The sequence below is a fragment of the Microtus ochrogaster genome, chromosome 6, assembly GCF_000317375.1.
Source record: "Microtus ochrogaster isolate Prairie Vole_2 chromosome 6, MicOch1.0, whole genome shotgun sequence".
NCBI classification, from domain to species: Eukaryota; Metazoa; Chordata; class Mammalia; order Rodentia; family Cricetidae; genus Microtus; species Microtus ochrogaster.
In genome coordinates this window covers 76,979,167-76,985,711 of record NC_022013.1, presented here as the reverse complement: position 1 = coordinate 76,985,711, position 6,545 = coordinate 76,979,167, and the positions used below count along the sequence as shown (strand labels likewise).

The following is a 6,545-nucleotide window of genomic DNA, read 5'->3' as shown; positions in this document are numbered from 1 at the left end:
CCCACCTGTCGGACTGGGAGTTTGTCTTCTCCTTTGTGACCCCTGCCCCGTCCACTCTGTCCTCCACCCTCACCCCACCTGTCGGACTGGGAGTTGGATCTAGAGCCTCATACTTGCGACAAGTTTTCTGCCGCTGATGTGCAGCTCAGCTAAAGCTGTGATTAATGCGATGATTAGCTAATGGTGGTCTGTGCCGAGCCCTCTCCCCCGCGGTGATGATTCATCCGGTCAGCAAGCCCTTGCCGTTCTTCTCGCATGCCCTAGTATAGTCCATATAACATACAGTTCCTCTTCCCAGACACGGGGTAGCTGCATCTCTGGCCAGGCAGAGACACTGGGAAGCTAAGAAAAGATGTATCATTCACACGTGTGGCCCTGGATGGTGTCTTAGTTAGGGTTCTCATTGCTGTGATGAAACACCTCGGCCAAAGAGCAAGCTGGGGAGGAAGGGGTTTATGATGCTTACACTTCAGCCTTGCTGTTCACCACTGAAGGAGTCAGGACAGGAACTCAAACAGGGCAGGAACCTGGAAGCGGGAAATGATGCAGAGGCCGTGGAGGGGAGCTACTTATTGGCTTGCTTCCGTTGACTTACTTGCTCAGCCCACCTTCTTATGGAATCCAGGGATGGCACCTCCCACCAAGGTCTGGGCCCTCCCACATTGATCACTAAATGAGAAAATGCCTTACAGCTGGATCTCAAGGAGGCATTTCCTCGGCTGCGGCTCCTTCTGATGATTCTAGCATGTGTCAAGTTGACACACAAAACCAGCCAGTACCATGACCTGACTCCTGCCCTCCGAGTGCCTTTGCTGGGTCCCAGCCCCAGAGTAAAGTCTCTGTGGGGGTAGAGTGTCTTGACTTGCAGTTATTTTACCATGTCAGCCCTGCTTGCAGCCGTAAGTGCATCGTTTTCACCTCTTTCTCCACCCTTCCCCACATAAACACGGCTAACTGCAGTCAAAGAGATCACGCCACAGCCTGGCTGCCGGGTTGCCTTGAGAGCTCTACCAAATACATTATTAGTTTTTGATTTTGCTTCATTTGGTTTTCAGGACATAGGCAGAAGCAGCCTGGGTCTTTACCAGAGTAGAAGTTTCCAGGTGAATTCCTGATAGAGTTCTTTCTCTTTCCTCTGTGTACCTCCTGACCTGGCCTTCCGTGCTTGCATTTTTCTGAGCATTCTGTTCTTCTGAGCCCGGCTGTAGCAATCACTAGGGTTTTAGGCTCCTTTGGCTCACAACTCCATATCCCCTGGTTTTCTTGGCCTGTAAGTCACACAGAATACAGCTCCACTCCCAGTTTTAATTTTCTGAGTTACTTTCCTTTTTTCTATGATAAACACATGATGAAACAGGTTATGGGGAAGAATTTGTTTTAGCTTATAATTCAGGGGACACAGTTCATCACGGTGTCTGCAGTGAGTCCGTGTTAGCAGGAGCTTACAGTGGTGATATCTCACACAGTACTGATGAGGAAGTATAGAGGGATATGGTGGTGCACATCTATAACCCAGTACCCAGGATGCCGAGGCAGGAGGATCATGGGTGTAAAGTCACCCTGAGCTACAAGTCAAGGCTTGTCTCAGAAACAAGGAAAAAACAAAGCAAGAGTGAAGTCAGCAGAGGGAGGACCCTTAACTGTCCTCCTCTAAAGCCACCCCAGAACTTATTCTAGAACCAGAGCCACCCCCCACCCTCTGCTCTTTGTAAACGGTGATGTCCCCGAGAATGGGATCGGGGTTTGCCGGTGGAGGAACTGGATAGCCACAGGAGGGGTAAACTGCTGTGCTTGCCAGAGTGGAAGCATGCTTTTTCCTAGCCATCTCTTCAGTGAATTTTCATGTTAACTCATTTCCCCGTCTGCATGGGAAGTGCACACAAAGGGGTCCCAGAAATTCTCTTTGTCTTCTTAAAGATTATTGAAGGCCAGAAATGACTGTTGTTGATGTTGATTATAGCTATTACTATTTACCATAGTAGCAATAAAAAAAGAAAGAAAAGAAAAGGGAATAAAAGGAAAAAGAAGGCAGCTGGATTTGAGCCAGACTGAAGTTCTGTGACTAGACGTGCTGTCTGTGCTCAAGGTCCTTGAGGAAACCCAGTCACAGATGCGCTTTTGAAGGGGAGTGCTATTGAAGAGAGTGGACATGCTCTTTGGTAGACCAGAACTCTGCTAGTAATTAACCCTTGCAGGCTAACTGCACCATAGAATTTGAAGTTTAGAGTGCTCAGTTACAGTTCTCGGTTGTCTTTGACTTTGCAATGCCCTTTGCCCATTTAAAAGCACTTTGCTAGACCTGGGGAGATGGCGCAGCAGTCAAGAATACAGGCTGCTCCTTCATAGAATCCTGGTTTGGTTCCCAGCACCCACAAGGCAGCTCACTGCTATCTGTCAGTTCAGTTCTGCTCCCCTTACTGACCTCCGAGGCCACTGGGCACTCATGAGGTGCTCAGACTTACATGCAAACACTTGCAAGGAAAAACAAATCTTAAGAAAAGTAATATTGTCATGCCCATGTTTTGCAGATCTTAAAGATAGTTCCTGGTTTAGTTAGATGATGGCAGCAAATGTTTATATGGCCAGAGATCTCTAAAAAGGAGATTTTTAAGTCCTGGGAAGCTGGCAAGCACAAGCTGTCTCTTGGCTAGAATTTTCTCACCAACAGCAATGCCGTCGGTGGTCTTCCTGGAGGTATTGGACTCTCTCTGTCCAATGAAAAATTGTTTCACAGAATTTTCATAAGAGTTCCCTAAGGTCAGGATTCAATAAGTTTAATAATGGTTACTGTTTTGTTGATGGTATTTCCTCAGTGAAACTGCCATGACAGTTTTTATGAGAAATTGGCAGAAAACAGCGAAATAATTATTAGTGGGTGTGGTGTTGTTGTGGTGTCCTGCTGAGGGGGCCACGGTTTTGCTACCATTGTGTGTAGACCATTAGTGCAACTGTCAGCACAGAAAGATGCCGCTAATGCTGTGGTGTCATCATAGAAGTGATTAACCATGTTGACTGGCCCTCAGGATGCCTTGGACCACACTTGGAGAATGAGTGTGTATTGTCTTAGTCAGTGTTCTGTGGATGTGAAGAGACACCATTGACCACAGCAACTCTTATAAAAAAAAATAAAAGCATTTAATTGGACTGACTTCCATTTTCAGAGATTTAGTCCATTATCATCTTGGTGGGAAGCACTGCAGATCACAGGCAGACATGGTGCTGGAGAAGCAGATCACAGGCAGCAGAAAGAGAGACCCTGGGTTTGGCATGAGCTTTTGAAACCTCAAAGCTTACCCCCAGTGACACACTTCCTTTAATTTAAAGGCCACACCTCCTAATCCTTTCAAATAGTGCCACTCCCTGGTGACCAAGCCTTCAAATCCATGAGCCTATGGGGGCCATTCTCATTCACAGCACCACACGTGTCGTGGGTGTGCCCAGTCTGAAGCTGTAGGAAATGCGCTGGATTTAGAAGGGTGCGTGAGATATGCATGTATGTGCATATACATAGATTATGTATTCCCTTTTCTCTCATCTAAAGTTAATTGATTTTGAGGCAAGGTGTCATCGTGTGTCTCTTGCTGGCTTGAAACTTGCTATGTTCATTAGGGTGGTCTCAGACTGACAGATCTTTCTGCTTCTGCCTTCCGAGTGTTGGGATTAAAGGTGTACAGCACCATGGCCTGCCTGAGCTGCATTTTTGGGTTAAAGCAAATATTGAACAACGCTGTGTTTGGTGAGTAGACCCTGCCGCCCCGTGTGAAGAGCGCCTGCCTACGTTGACAGCTTCAGAGAGTCAGGAGGGCTGTTAGTATCCTCACCTTGTATTTTCCATACTGTGAATTTTTTAAAGCACTTTCAGACTTATTTTAAGTTATGTGTATGTGCATGTCTCTGTCTGGGTCTGTGCACGTGAGTGCTGTGCCTAAGGTCCCTGGAGCTCAAGTTACAGGAAGTTGTGAGGCACCCAATGTGGGTGTTGGAAATGGAACTCTGTTCCTCTGCGAGGACTGTATGTGCTTTTAACCAACGAGCCAGCTCTCCAGCCCCCTAGACTTTGATGTTGAAGACACAGTTTGACTTTTTAAGTCATGAAGTTGTCACTGTGTCAGCGTGGCTTCTCAGCGGATGCTCTCAGTTTAGTGTCTGTTGTTAATGGGTTATCTTTGTCTATCTCCACACCTCCTTATTAATCTTAATAAATGAGTAATTTGTCTCTCTTAGTAAACGGTGCAGCTCATTTGTAACACTTGCTAACTCTAGTGAGCCCTGCAGGCCACAGCTGTGGCAGTGTGGTGAGGATTGCTGGCTAGCTCTCTGTCTTTTTGAGTAGGTAGACTCAGTAGGAAGGACCAGCACTAAATCTGCAGAATGTCAGTGATGCGTCTTCTGTGCCGGGCCACAGAGAAGAGAATGCTCCAGGGTGGTCAGATAGCATCAGCTACATTACTGCCCGGTACCTATTACCCATGCAGTTGCAGGAGCCCAGGCAGTTCAGGATGGGTTTAAATTTGCTGTGTAGCTGAGGATGTCCTTGAATACTTGATCTTCTGCCTTCACCTCCCCAGTGCTAGGATTATAGGTGTTTACAACCCCTTCTGGCTTTGCAGTGTGGTCTCAGAGAATTACTGCCCAGTGGAGCTTCTCACTGGGCTTCTGTAGTGTGTTCAGCGTGTCCTGACATTAGCTGTAACCTGTTGCTGGGTTCCCTGCCCTGCCTTCCTGTGTCTCCTCTGACACTGCACTCCGTTTCTGTGGAGACTTTTAGACTTCCAGTCTGTTTCCTGTGGGATGAGCTGCTCTCTCTCTTCCTGGTTTCAAGGACAACCAATCAGCACTTTCTATTTAACTGAAACTTTTTGTAAATAATATTTTACTAATATTTTCAAATGCACATTATGTTCATTATGTTCAGTGATATCAGGTAATGCTCCTTTTATCTTTTTTTCCATTTTTTTTAATTTACAGAAATTTCAGCTTTAGAGAAGGGAACCTACAAGATGGGGCAGTGGGCACTTGTGTGCCATTTCCAGGGCTGCTCATTCTTAGCCCTCTTAGCCCTTCCTGTGTCTCTGCACACAGCTTCCTCCCCACCGTTACTTCATAATAACTTACAAATAGTGTCTTTTTTGTAATTTTTGTTTTGGTTTTTTTAGACAGGGTTTCTCTGTAGCTTTGGAGCCTGTCCTAGAACTCAATCTATAGACCAGGTTGACCTCGAACTCACAGGGCTCCACCTGTCTCTACCTCCCGAGTCCTGGGATTAAAGGCGCGTGCCACCACTGCCCGGCTATATTGTCATATTTTAATGGAACTTCCTATATTTCCCTGATGGCCACAGTGCAATAGCATACCATGAAAGGGTCTTTGGTGCAGTGTTGTGAAGTGGGCCACCCCTGTGCATGCTTCCTCCTCTGTCCTTCATGTGTCCTTTTTGACCCATAGTTATGACTCAGTAGCTTTGCCTGAGCTATACCTCTTCCCTGTCATGTGATTTTAGTATGTATTTACTTATTTATTTTTGAGACAAGAGCTTATGCTGTGGGCTAGGCTATCCTGGAGCTCACTGTGTGGCCCAGGCTAGCCTTGAACTCACATTCCTCCTGCCTCAGCCTTCTGAGTCCTGGGACACAGCCTAAAACATGTTTATTGTTCAAGCCACAAAAATGACAAACCTAGACTGGTATGTAGCTCAGGGTAGCACTTGCCTACTGTGTGGGAGGCCCTGGGTTCCAACTTGAGCACCGCAAAACCAAAGAAAAAGGAAAAATGATCCTGGAGACCCTGAGTGCCACCCGCCTCCTTGCAGGTCACAGCCTGAGCTTGGTCACGTGCTTCCTGCTTCACCGGAAGATTTATTGAGAACGACAGACTCAGAGTTAGGAAGATTCTGTAGAATCTGAGACCCTCCCATTCCTTGCGGCATGCTATTCAGGACAAACTTTCCTTTCTTGGGCTTTTCTCAAAGCTCTTGATAGAAGCCCAGACTTAGCCAGCCCAGTCCCAGTGCCAGGCACAGTCAGCATGCTCTGCCCAGGTGCTGGGAGGCAGGGACCCAGCTGTTAACTCTGTACTCTCCCGCCACGCTTGCTCTCCCTCTGAACTGAGAAGGAAGTTTTGCCACCAGGCATTAGCATCAAGCTTTTGCTGGTTCACACTGGATGAGGGTCAGTTTCAGGTTGCCAGGACTCACGTGGACCACTGATATTGGCCTTTTGTATTTTGTTTTGTTTTTTTGTTTTTTTAAAAATTTATTTATTTATTAAAGATTTCTGCCTCCTCTCAGCCTCCGCCTCCCATTTCCCTCCCCCTCCCCCGATCAGGTCCCCCTCCCTCATCAACCCGAAGAGCAATCAGGGTTCCCTGACCTGTGGGAAGTCCAAGGACTACCCACCTCCATCCAGGTCTAGTAAGGTGAGCATCCAAACTGTCCCACAAAGCCAGTACGTGCAGTAGGATCAAAACCCAGTGCAATGGTTCTTGTGATTAATTAATTCTCATTCTCTCTCTGGCTTAGTCTAGCATAGAACTCACTTTGTAGCCCA

At 46.9% G+C, this 6,545-nt stretch overlaps 1 protein-coding gene across 4 annotated transcripts in view; it reads left to right on the top strand.

Moving 5' to 3' along the window:
* Positions 1-6,545, top strand: part of Rps6kc1 (ribosomal protein S6 kinase C1) — a 142,989-nt gene that overhangs the window by 20,929 nt on the left and 115,515 nt on the right. The gene's annotated exons all lie outside the window — the stretch shown is intronic.